Here is a 12,660-nt window from a genome sequence, read left to right on the forward strand (position 1 = left end):
CTCCACATAGTGCTTAGCCTATAGAAGGATGAAAATGAAACATTGCTAGGAGAATGTCATAGAGGAAGGAAGGGGGCCTTCTTAGTGTCCCTTTCTACTCCCACATCCTTGCGACAGCAGGATCCAAGGGACAGGATGGGTTCTGCTTGCTTCTGATCATTGTGGGCTGATTCTAGAGCTGTTCTCAGAAACCAGGAGAATTTCAGGGAAGTGTTTCACTGGAGAGAAGAGAAACAAAGCAGGGACTGTCCCCTTGAAATAGAGAACAGGCAATAGAACTCACTGGATCTGAGCTTATTGTCTTGACTTCCTCTCATCCGGGGCTGTTGACAAGGACCAAGAGTGACACTCAGTCGTCTGTGTACATTTCTCATCCCTTTCTTCACTGTCTATGAAGTGAGCTGAGGACATGGTGGTCATCTGACTCATTTCACCAGCAGAGGCAGCCACAACAGATTTCCCCCAACTGTACTCTGATCTTCACACTTCCAGGGTCTGGTGTCTAGCATGAGATATTTCCAAAGCCCTACAGGTCTGCCTCTGACAGCAAGAGAGGAAAGGAACTAGTAATGACTATCTCTAGGTGCAGGCACTATGCTGCGTCCTCTGGATCTGTGATCTACCACCTACTGTCTCTGCAGGCATCACTCCTCATAGATTGCAAGGACAGCTCAGGGAAGAGCCTGGGCTTGCTCAAGACAGCAGGTTAACAAGTGATAGGTCAGAACTGAGATCTAGATCTTTCTTTCTTGAAAGCACATGATCTCTGCACGCACAGGCACATACACACACATTTACACATAATGGAAACATAATAAAAATAATATCTTTTCCTAAAGGTTGGGGGGGTGGCTCTGCAGTTAGAAACAGGCCCTGCTCCTGGTACCTCCAGCTTTAGAGAATCTTTCATCTTGTGGAGACCTGAGATAGAACACAAGCTGTAGGCTTGTCAGGAAACACCTTTACTGGCTGAGCCATCTCACTAGCCCCAAAGAGGTCTTTCTTGAGTCAGGGTGCATTCAGATAAGGAAGTGTTTTCTCTCAGCCACAAAGAACCTGCAGGACTTGGCAACTGTTCAACTGTTACAGCTTTGGGGAACTTGAAGCAATGTCTGAGGGGTAGGATTAGTTTCGAAAACTTGGGATGACAGCACACACTGCCATCTACTAACGGCATGGAAGAGACTTTTCATTCTCTTTGGGTATATAACTATTTCCCTAGCTGCTCAAGACAAGCCCACACTTCTTTACTCCCGATCCTCTATTTCAGGAAAGGACAGGGGTTTAGAAAAATTAATCATCCCAGGAGAACCTAACACAGCTAGCCAAGCCAAGCCAATATTCACTAGAAGGAAGTGTGGAGCTCTGCACCGGAAGAGACTTTTCACACATTCGTAAGGTCAAGTCTTCTAGGTATTCGGTGACTTACTGCTAAGCATGTCTTTTCTTCTGCATGCAGCTACCCAAGGTAGTCACCTTGACAGACACTGACTCCTCCATGTCTGCCTGCTGCAGTCAGTGCCAAACATACGCACACAAGTGTGCCTGGAGCTGGTTTGTTACCTTTTTGTTTCCAGAGAAAATAAGGGTTCCTCAGAAGAATTTTTGTCAACACGGTAGGTCTCTACTCCTGGTTATCTATTTTTTCCTTTTTCCTTCTCTCTCTCATAGAGAGTTCAGCTGTCTTCTCGCAAGGGCTCCTATTCCTTCCCTCCTACTCCTACAACCCCCAGCCTTCCCAGTTGCCGTCTATATCATCTCCCCATAGCAAGAAGTTCAAAGTGCTGCTTCTGGAGAGCTTTTTTCCTATAACCTGCTGTGGGTAGCTGTTCTCAGTTCATTCATCTTACATGAGAGCAAGCATAGCCTCTCTTTCCCTATCACCCATTCATCCAGCTCAATAAACATTGCTTAAAACATATCTTCTAGAAAAGAAGAAGTGATGTTCTCATAAAATAGACCCAGATCCTGATCTTGAGTTTACACAAGAACTGCATAAACAGGGGCTTCTTTAATTTCAGTTTCCCAATTTAGATCCACGCTTATGTGCAAAATAGCTGTACAGCAATTCGCTACAGGTTACTGGTTAAGTAAAGGGTACCATGCAGTCCTGACAAGTTGACACCTCAAACCAGTTTTATTATGGGCACCGACCACCCACCAAAGCAAACAACCTGTCTCATAGAGTAGCCCAGCTCGAATGATGCCTGCTTGTTACAGGTTAGATGTTTAAAGTCGAGGAAAATGAAAGTCTCCCTGGTGCCCAACATCTTGCTTCAATTTCAGTTCACAGCATTGTTTTAGAAATCAGATGGGTGTGTGTGTGTGTGTGTGTGTGTGTGTGTGTGTGTGTGTGTGTGTGTGTGTGTAAGGCCAGAAGTGCAAAGGTTTGTGTTCGCACACCTGGACAGCATGTGCAGTGTCACAAAAAATGTTATTGTTCTCACTTACCACTCTACCTGGGCAGCCAATCGTGAGAGAAACCTATGGGCCTCAACTTTACCAAAACCCACTTTCTAGATCTCAGAACCAATTACTGAGAAACTCAGTTGAGATTAGTTAACTTTCAAAAGTTAATTTGTCCAGGAATGTCTTGAGGGACAGTAGTGTGCCTGAAGGTCCTCTTTATGTACATTGCTGAGATCAGCAGTGTAGGGTTCAAGCCTTCTCTTCAGAATTTGGAAATTCCAATCTGACTCACAAAGTGATCTTTCAAACACCTTCTTTTTCAAGTCTGGACAAACATTCTTCAGCGTATGTTCCCTGAGTCTTGTGTTTCTGTCTATCAGAATGCCCGTGACACTGTGCAAAACCCAATAACTTCTCTCCCTTCTTCATTCCAAACAGTGTTGGCAATGGCTCCCAGCTTGAGTTCTCAGAGATGAACAACTCATCACCGGCAGTGTGTGCCTTTTAGACAAGTGTCAGGATAGCATCAGCTGTAGCATTGACCCCAGATAGCACAGACTATCATACACCTGGACACCACCTCCCTCCCTCTCTAGCTTACCTCACTCTTCTTTCTTTCTTTCTCTCTTTCTTCCTTTCTTCCTTTCTTCCTTCCTTCCTTTCTTTCTTTCTCTCCTTCTTTCTTTCTTTCTTTTTTTCTTGCTATGTAGACCAGGCTACCTCAGGACTCCTGTTCCTTCCATCTCTGCAGAACTGAGATTACAAACATGGTACCTTCCCCCAACTCCCAGGTAGCTTTCGGTGAAGAGCTGCATCAGCAGGTTACTGAGGGAACACAACTGTGGGAGCTTCCGGTAGCTTAATGAGTCAGCAGCTTACCATGAGTTTTTGCCCCCAGGTCTTGCCTTTTCTTCAGGTCTTGAGCCACTTGTTTTGCTAGAGTCCTGAAAACACTTACTTCCATGTCCTCTTCTTCTGCAGGAGCTGTGCTTCTCCTGTCCCCTTTCTGAGTGCCTTGATGGGTCATTTATCGCTCTGCTTCTCTGGGTTTGGGATACTCTTTTGTACAAAAGGAAAAGCTCCCATATCATGGTTATCTACTTCAGCACTCTGGTTTGAGAAATCCACTTAAATTCTTTTCTACTCTCAACAGGTGTCATTTCTTTCCAAAAGATCTAGCAGGAAACACAAGACATAGGCAAAGATGTGTTAACATGGTGTCTAGCATATACTAAGTATGTGTTTGCTATTAAGAATTATGTCTTGTCAACCTCAAATGTCAAGGTCAAGATGGGATCCTGTTTTTATAAGCAATAAAACTGTACCTCAGCAAAGAGGAATAGCAAGAAGACATTCAGCTAGTAGGTGACACAGCTAAGACCTGAAGCCTAGCTTTTAGCTCCAACCCCTACATACTTGGTACTAATCTCCTCCTGGTGAGAGGTCATGTGCCCACTGCACTTGTCATGAGGTGAAAGCTCCCTCGTGACCAAGTTTACGGCTGTTGCCAAATCCTGGCTTTCTCTGAACAGCACTCATCAGCACCTGAACTACATCAAATCTGCTTTTACATCCAGAGTGTAGAAATAAAGAAAATGTAGAGGAGATATCTTTTGTTCCATTCTCTCCTTTTAGAGGAAGTACTGAGCCAATGATCAATGACTGTGTTCTCCCCAGGTCCTCTCCCTCCCTTCCCCCTCACTCTCTCCTTGGTGAATCCCCTTCATTGACTCATTAACAACTGAGGATTTGGGGAAGGCTATGGCAGCAAGAAAAGAGGGTGAGACCAAGTTTTAATGCTTATGAGGTACCCCTGATGTCTGACAGCAGAAGGCGAGACTTAGATTTAAGATCTGCAGTGAAACCAGGGTGTGCCTTGCAGGGACACAGGGAGGCACCCATCCAATTCTAGACAGGCCCTGGAAAGTCCCATTTTGAATAATTTGCTCTGTCAACTTTCCTAACTCAGATGAAACTGTGTGACTTAAATGAAAGAGCACTGGGCTGGAACTCTGGAAAACGACATTTTGGTGCCGATACCAACCAGGTGTGTGACTCGAGGTAAACTCTGTAGCCTCCCAAACTTAGTCATTTTTTTATTTGGAAGTACTTTCAATCTTTGACTCTAGAGTCAACTTTACAATGCCTTCAAACAGATAAAATGGCCCCTGTCCCAGAAACAGTGTTGTGTGGGTGTCAGGATGGGTAATTCTTTGTCAGACAAGAACAGCTCATGGGTTAGTAACTGGGGCTTTTGGAGTTCAAGCCCAAGATGTCTTCTCTACCCCCAAACCTTGGTCCTCTCCCATGCCCTCCCACCCTAACATTACATCACACTAATTTTCCACAACATTAGCTCTTTCGTATTTTCCCAATCCCAAGTGTAACCAACACAATTAAATAGTGGATGTACAGAAACAACAGTACAACGTCTGCGGTCTTGAGACAGTTGAGATTCTCAACCCAGACAGTCTCAGCTAAGATCCCAGATCTAATTTCAAGAGCATTACCCTTTACATCCTTCCCTCTGCATCTTCATTTCACCTTTAACTCCTTAAGCTCTGTATTGTTACAGAATTGAGTGAGCTATTTCACGTAGAACAATTTAAATAGTGCCAGTCAGAGAATTGTGACCGAGTCATATTTATTATTGTTATGACTGTATGTCTTTATCAGCCTCCATGTGCTTGGAAGGTTGAAACCGAAACTTGATCATTAGCACTTAATAAGTAGTTATTAAATAATTATTCAACAGATACTCCTCTTCCTCCTTCTCTTTCTCCTCTTCCTCTTCCTCTTCCTCCTCTTCTTCCTTTTCCTTCTCTTCTTCTTTCCTCTTCTTGGCTCTTGTGTAGAAAAAGGTAAGGAATAGGAAGGGAAGCAGTCCATTTGTAAACTTACTAATGAGCTAATTTATCTTGAAGTAGAATCGTCAGGATTTGAATAGGAAGAGAAGAAATTTCCTACATTTTGAAAATCGTTTTGAAAATCTCCATATATATTCTTTCTACATAGCATTATGTTAAATATGGACATTTTCATAAAAGGAAAATTGTTGAACTTCCCCCTCCTTTCTTCTCATCCCCTCCCATTACTCCCTTCTGCTCCTCTTGGTGAGTTTACTTCTACTTTCGAATCATATCACATACATGATTTACATGAGACATACACAGTCTAGGAGCCATGGGTGAGAATAAAATGCCATGTTTGTCTTTCTGAGACAAGCCTAATTAACTTAATCTGATTATCTCCAGGCTCATCTATGTTTTTGTAAAGGATATAACTTGACTTTTCTTTCTGGTTAAAAGAAATTCCATTGTGCATACATACCTAATTCTCCTTCTCACTCCTCTGTCACTGCTCACCTAGACTGGTTCCATGGCTTAGCTGCTGTGCTACAGCAAACATTAAGGTGCATGTGTCTCTGTGATATGTTGCTTGGAGTCCTTTCAGATAAAAATCCACGACAGTGTAGCTGGGTCATAAGACAGATCTATTTTTACAATTTTGGAGACTCTCTTCACCTATTTCATTAGTGAGTGAACCAGTTTACAGTCCCACCAGCGGTTTGTATATAGAGCTTCCCCTGCCCGCATCCTCATCAGCACCGTTATTCGTATTCTTCAGGTCTGTCATTCTACGGCAAGATGAAATCTCACTGTCATTTTGATTTGCATCTTTCCAATGGTTACTAAGGCTGAACTTTTCTTCATACGTTTAAAGGTCATTTGCGTTTCCCCTTTTGAGAATTGTCTATTTTGCTAGCCCATTTAATTGGTCAGGTTGTTTGGCTTCTTGTTTAGATATTTTTTTTACTTCCCTGTATAGGCAAGATAGTAATCTTCCATCAGTACAGTTAGCAAAAACTTTCTCCAGTGTTGTAACTCTCTTCAACCAGTTAACTATTTCCATTTGCTTTGCTATTCAGAAGCTCTTTAATTTTATGAGGTGCCATTTGTCTGTTGTTGGCTCTATTTCCCAAGTGACTGGAATCCTGTTTAGAAAGTCCTTAGCTATGCCAATATCTTGATATGTTATCTCTACTTTTTTCTCTAACAATTTCAGATCTTATAATAACATATTATAGTATTATATCATATTATATGTTATGTTATATGTACTATATATTATATGTATGTATAAGATCTTATATTAACAAAGTCACGTGGAATTGACTTTGAACAGAGTAAGAGGAAGGGGTCCAGGCTTGCTCTTCTACATCTGCACACCCAATTTTGACAAAATGATTTGCTGAAGAGTTCCTCTTTTCTCCAATGTATATTTCTCCAATGTATATTGACAACCTCTTTGTCAAAACTCATGTGGATGTAGTTGTGTGGGTTTACCTCTAAATCTTCCATTTGCATTTCTCTGATCTAGGCACATGTATCTGAGCCAGTGCCGGGTTTACTACTATGACTCTATAGAACTTAAATTCAGGAATGGCGATACTTCTCCCATTGTTCCTTTTGCTTAAAATTGCTTTGGAAACTCTTAGACCATTGTGCTTCCGTGTTACTTTTAAGATCGTTTAGTAACTCGTTTGACCCCAGTGAGTACTCACGGCAACACTAATCAAGCATTGTGTTGTTTAATCCAGGTATTTTTTTCATTGTGGAGCTCAGTCTGGGGAGCACACACAAATTACTATGTAATGAAATGTGATAAGAATTTGCTATAAACGTGAGTAAAGGCCTGTGGAAGCCCAAATGTCGCTGTAAGTCATATTCTTGCCTAGGATGAATATGCTCTGTACTAACCTGTACTAGAGAATTTGTAAATAGAGTTTTATTAAATTTTAAAAATTAGTATTTCCATTGCTGGGCTATATATTTCTATAGAAGAATTGTTCAGTCAATCTAACCCAAGCCAGCATATTCACTGACCATCTGTCTTGAGCAACAGGATTAGAAGAACATTACAGGTTTTTACTAGAGCTGCCAGAAGAAGGAAGATAAAGGAGATGTAGTCTGCTGTTAGGACAAGGAAGGCCCAGGAGATATAAACTGAGTATCTTTTACACAATGGGTAAAATTTCCCAAAGTGAAATTTTAAAAAGCAAATCATGAGAAAACACACAAACATATAGAAGCTACAAGTGCAAGGGCCGTTATTGGATTAGAAGACATTTTTGAAGGCAGGAAAGAGAAAGTCATGAAAGATTGGCATGGTAGGAAGTAGGGCAGTCAGGATAGATGGGGAAATACCAGAAGGCTTTATCTACTACTACAAAAGCTGGGGTTTTCCTTTGTGTGCAGTGAGCCACTTCTATTTGTTTAGCAGGCAATCGTGCCATTGGAACTGTGCTTTCTTGGGATAGTTAATACGATGTTGACTACCATGACCAGAAACAGAACCAGATGAAAGACATGGCAAAGCTGGATACCCATTCACCACTCAATTAACCATGATCCTAACACTTTCTGAGCTTTATCCTTCTCATTTCTTACAAAGAAGGTGAAACCTAAAAGCGATTGCAGAAGAAACCACAACAATTGTTCTTTGTCGCCCCTTGGTTAGCACTATGTGAGGATATTAATGTGCAGTACTTAAGCCTCAAAACACTAGGCATTGTGAAGAGTTAAGTATCCAGACCTGGGGCTGGATGTAGCAAGGTTGATATAATGCTTACCTAGCATACATGAAATACCGGGGTTCAATCCCCACCACTACATAGTAACACATGCCTATGATTCCAGCACTTGGGTGGTAGAGGTAGAAGATCTCTCTCTCTCTCTCTCTCTCTCTCTCTCTCTCTCTCTCTCTCCGCCGTGGCACACACACACACACACACACACACACACACACACACACTTTTAGGTAACATGGCTCACCAACCCTATTCTGAAATAGCCATATGAGGGAATTTAAGGGATGATATGTCTACAAAAAGTCTTGAACACAAATATCAGCACCATTATTTTTTCAGAAACTCAAATCACAATCTATCTAGTGGTCAGGAACTGTACAAAAGGTGTTATAATCAAACAGCGCTACACCCTTTTGCAATAAAGCAGCCAGAAGTATGTACTACAGACAACATGGAGGATTCTAAAATAATGCTACATTAGGAAAAAGAGGGTCATGTATGGGGTGTGGGTATTGAGTGGCTGTCCTCCTTATTTGAAATGCTCTGAAAAAGCAAAGCTATGAAGACAAACAACAATTTGCCTGAGGCTAAAGTAGAGTGTAATATACACTTATTACATGTGAATAAATGTATACGGGAGATACTATTAGGGTAGGGGTTTATCAACATAGTAAAATAGCTGTTCATAAAATAAAACACTGCACTGTATATCGATGATACATAAAATCTGCCTCAATGTTACTGTTTGAAGCACCAAAATCAGATCTGGAAACAAGTGCTACTCTGATTCCCACTTTGTAGATGAGAACGTGTTCCCAAACATTTTCACTGAGAAAAAAATAGAGGTAGGATACAAAGTCCTCCTCTGTATTCCTGAGCCCATACCTCTGGCCACTGTTTAGACTGCACCCTCACTATAAGGCAGTAGGGTTATGAAAATTAATGTAAGAAGAGGGTGCATATGGCACCAGAGAACCATGGGACGTGGGGAGCAGGCCTCGAATAACACATCTCATCCTGAGGTCAGCAGGAGTAGGGTCGGTCCCCCACCACCACTCCAGGCAAGCATGTCCTGGTGCTTGTAGCCTTATGCCCCAACCTTTACCCACATACAGCACCTCAGCACCCTGGCCCTGGCCAATGATGTACATTCATCCTAAAAGTCTCTCCCCACTTCCCAAGTGTTTAAGTAGCTTTGGTCGCCACCATTAAGTGAGCTGTCTCAGTGAAGCTCCCTCTTGAGAGAGGATTCTCACCACACTCGGGCTTCCCCTCCCTGGATCTATAGGTTCTAATTTCAGGCAAATAACACTGCTATCAGTGGGGAAGCAGAGCCTGAATGACAGGTGCATATTTATTTTACACGAGATGGAAAAATAACTGTGGTTAGCTGTCAAGAGCTCATAGTTCATTCAGAGTTGAGTGGCAGTTGGCTAAATGGAGTAGAAGGACATGAAAGAGAAGAAGTCTGTGGCTGTGCAGAGGACCAGGACTGGGCCAGGACCCTTGGCAGATGGGCAGAGAGATGAGGAAAAGTAGAAGATGAAGGACAAAAGAGCCAACTTTTTGCTGTCTTTTCATTACTTGGAAGAAACCTGGAGTTCTGTTAACAGAAGACAATGAGCAGGAGTCTTTTTGCCTTCAGCAAACAGCTGACACTCTTTCCCATCATAAACTTTGTAATTCAGGATGTAAAACCAAATCCAACAAACCAGCCCCGCCAGCAGGTTAAATAAATAAATGTTAAATAAATAAGGGTGGTTTGTCTTCCCTTGGCCATGAGCCCCTGCAGAAGACGCCACGTGCTTCTGGTAACTGAAGTCTATTAGTCAGTGTTTCTTCCTGTGTAAATATGGGGGAAGGGCCTATTTGGGGCCTTAACTGAAACTGTAAGGAATTATAACTTTCTGTATGTTTTGCTTCATATTTTTCATGATGGTGCATGTTGTAATTAATAGCTGTGAATCACGTAAGGGAACGCAGCTAGCATTTCATCCTTAATTATGAAATGTAGTTCAAATTCAGAAGGAAGAAACATAGCCTGTGGCCTTGGCAGATGCCAGCCCAGGTGAGTTAATGGGGTTTTTCCTGTATTGCCTCCTATGACTGATACAGTGTAGCCCTGATGTGCATGCCATATTGTCAGATTTTATTATTAGTAATGCACATGTCCCAAGACAAAAATATAGCCTGGCAAACAGAGATGTTAGCCCTGTGTATGACTGAATTTGTTTTTCGTCATTTCCCCACACCAAGAATTGGTGCTTTCCCCTGCATTGATGAAAAAATGCGAGGATTCACTCATAAACATGAGACAAGCTAAGGTCACACTTAGGACTCCTTGTCTAGGGAGCTTGGTAACAAGAAAATGGGGCTAGGAGTTCCTTAGGATGGATAATATTAAGTCTGGAAATGCATGGGATTTAGCCCACCTGGTAAAGAGAATTCTGTACACCCTCTGGTTTTGATGACATTTAGTCTTTGAGTCACCATCCCCAAAGAGACAGGAAAAGCTATTGTGTGACTTCCATGGTAACTGAATGTTCAAGTTTCAAGGAGCTCACAGAAATCCCCAACATAGCCAACCTAATACTGCCAGCTTTGTTAGCTGCTGCTAAGAACTCATCCAGTCACAAGGCATTCAAAGGCCTCTTCTTGGATACTGACAATGTGTGACAGGACCCTGAGCATTGTGAGCAAATTAGTCTCAGTCCTCAAAGAGATTACAGTTAACACATGTGGGATGACACTATATGTGACACATTTATCTTTAAAGGGCAATAAAAATGGTAAGTGGTAGTTTTCCTCCCCAGTGAAGACTTTTAGAACTGTCCCACCTCCTCCCCTGGCATACTAAATCACATCAGCAGTTTGATTGAAGTCAGAGAAGTGATAATAGAGAGGCCATGAGTTCTCATGTAAGGCTGCCCCATCACCTTGTATTATCTGGATCATAAAATCCCTGAGGATGATGTCTGTCTAAACCCTGCATGTCTTTGAAGCCAGCGCAATGTCTAGTGTTGAATAAGCATGCTATAAATATTTATGAACACATAAATTAATGGCATAACCCTAGCAGAGCTAGCCTCTGAGCCTACATTCCTTCTCCCAGGACAGCAATCGTCAATTCTTCTGAGGAGTTGAAAGACAACTCTCAGCACTGACTGAGGACGAACAGGACAGCTCTCTTGTGTGTGTGCCTAAATTCTAGCTCACTAGTTTATTAACTCTGTCTTTTCATCAAATGACTCATTTCTCCCTCAGTTTCCCAAACTATAAAATGATGATAATAATACCCCCTACCTCTTAGGTTTGTTAAGAGGATTAAATCTATATAGTTCTTAAGTGAGTACATAGTATGTTCTATGAACATACTTGATAGAGATAAAAAGAATATTGGTTTGCCAGAAAAGTAAATGCATGTTAAAGTTAGAACAGGCCTAACCTACCCAGGGATATAAAGTGTGAAGATGTGTCAAAGAGTTCTATGCTCATCCTCTTTACTTAACACTTCCTGGCCTAAATAAGTATACAATAGGCTACTGAGTCAGGTCTCTGAGGAACAAGAACACTTTGTGAGCTAGGAATGCAGACAAGGGAGGATTCATCAAGAACAAATTGAACCTGGTCGAGAGATAAAATAGCAGGGACAAGCAGTTTGTGGAGGAAACATCTACAAAATCTGATGGGAGCAAGAATCGGGTCAGGAGACACTGTCACCCCTAGACTTGGGGCACTTTGTCTTGAAGAGGAATTTGTCATTGTCCAGCATGAAGGAAGAATGATGTCTAGAGCCTTGAGGATGGTGCAGGGGAGAAAACAGGCAGCCTGTTGGAATGGGATATGCTTTTGGTAGAGAAGTTGAGGGCAGAAAGGCACAGGTACATCCATGGGGTCTTTCAGCCACCATAAGAAGTTTGGAGTATATTAAAGCAAATCAGGAGCTAACACAGAGGAAAATGAAACAACAGAAGAAAATGTTACAAATTCTGTTAAAGTCCTCTCATACTTTAATGGGTATATTAAATTCTATTGAGGGGATGAAGAAATAAGAGAAATACTGGGACAATGGGTCTTCCAAGCAGAGTTGAGAGTTCATTTGAGATCTTAAATAAGGAAGATGAGGTGAATTCAAGCCCAAATACAAGTGATTTGCTATGTGTTCAGCAAATCATACTTCATTGGACTGATGTACTTGATGTTGTTGGGTGGTGTGGGTTGACTTCAATGCCAGGAGTAATGATGGGATACACTGCCACTCCTGCCCTTAGTGTATGTTCACAGATCTGCTTGGTAGGTTCAGTCACAGGGAACCTTCCTCACAGCATACTCCACACCCCCAACTTCTCCCAGGTCCCCACCCCACCTGCCACTCAGAGGGGGGAGACTGTAACAGCCATGAAAGAAATATACAGAGCCAGCTGTAGAACCATCCAGACGGTGTTAGCAATGGACTGGCTGCTTTTGAGTTTCGTACCTATAGGAGGTCTAAGTTAGACACTATCTGATCAAACTTGTCAGGCTTCTCTCAGTGGCAAGGGTCCTTTCTTGGTCCAGTATTGACTACTTTCATTCTACAGTACCAAGATGTCATGGATGTGGAAGGATGCAAAATCTCTCCTTGGTACAGAATGCTTTCTTCTGACAGTGGAGATGGCTAA

At 42.1% G+C, this 12,660-nt stretch overlaps 1 protein-coding gene and 1 long non-coding RNA gene across 6 annotated transcripts in view; one reads left to right on the forward strand and one right to left on the reverse strand.

Annotated features, from left to right (window-relative positions):
• The window catches only part of Pde4b (phosphodiesterase 4B), a 569,312-nt gene that overhangs the window by 477,621 nt on the left and 79,031 nt on the right, over nt 1-12,660 (forward strand). The window lies entirely within an intron of this gene.
• LOC103692427 (uncharacterized) overlaps nt 1-12,660 on the reverse strand; it is a 58,558-nt gene that overhangs the window by 6,222 nt on the left and 39,676 nt on the right. For both annotated transcript variants that reach the window (XR_010066557.1, XR_005505190.2), the window contains exon 3: nt 3,011-3,584. This is a non-coding gene — a long non-coding RNA (uncharacterized LOC103692427). The remainder of the gene's footprint in view (nt 1-3,010; nt 3,585-12,660) is intronic.

This window comes from Rattus norvegicus, chromosome 5 (genome assembly GCF_036323735.1).
Source record: "Rattus norvegicus strain BN/NHsdMcwi chromosome 5, GRCr8, whole genome shotgun sequence".
NCBI lineage: Eukaryota > Metazoa > Chordata > Mammalia > Rodentia > Muridae > Rattus > Rattus norvegicus.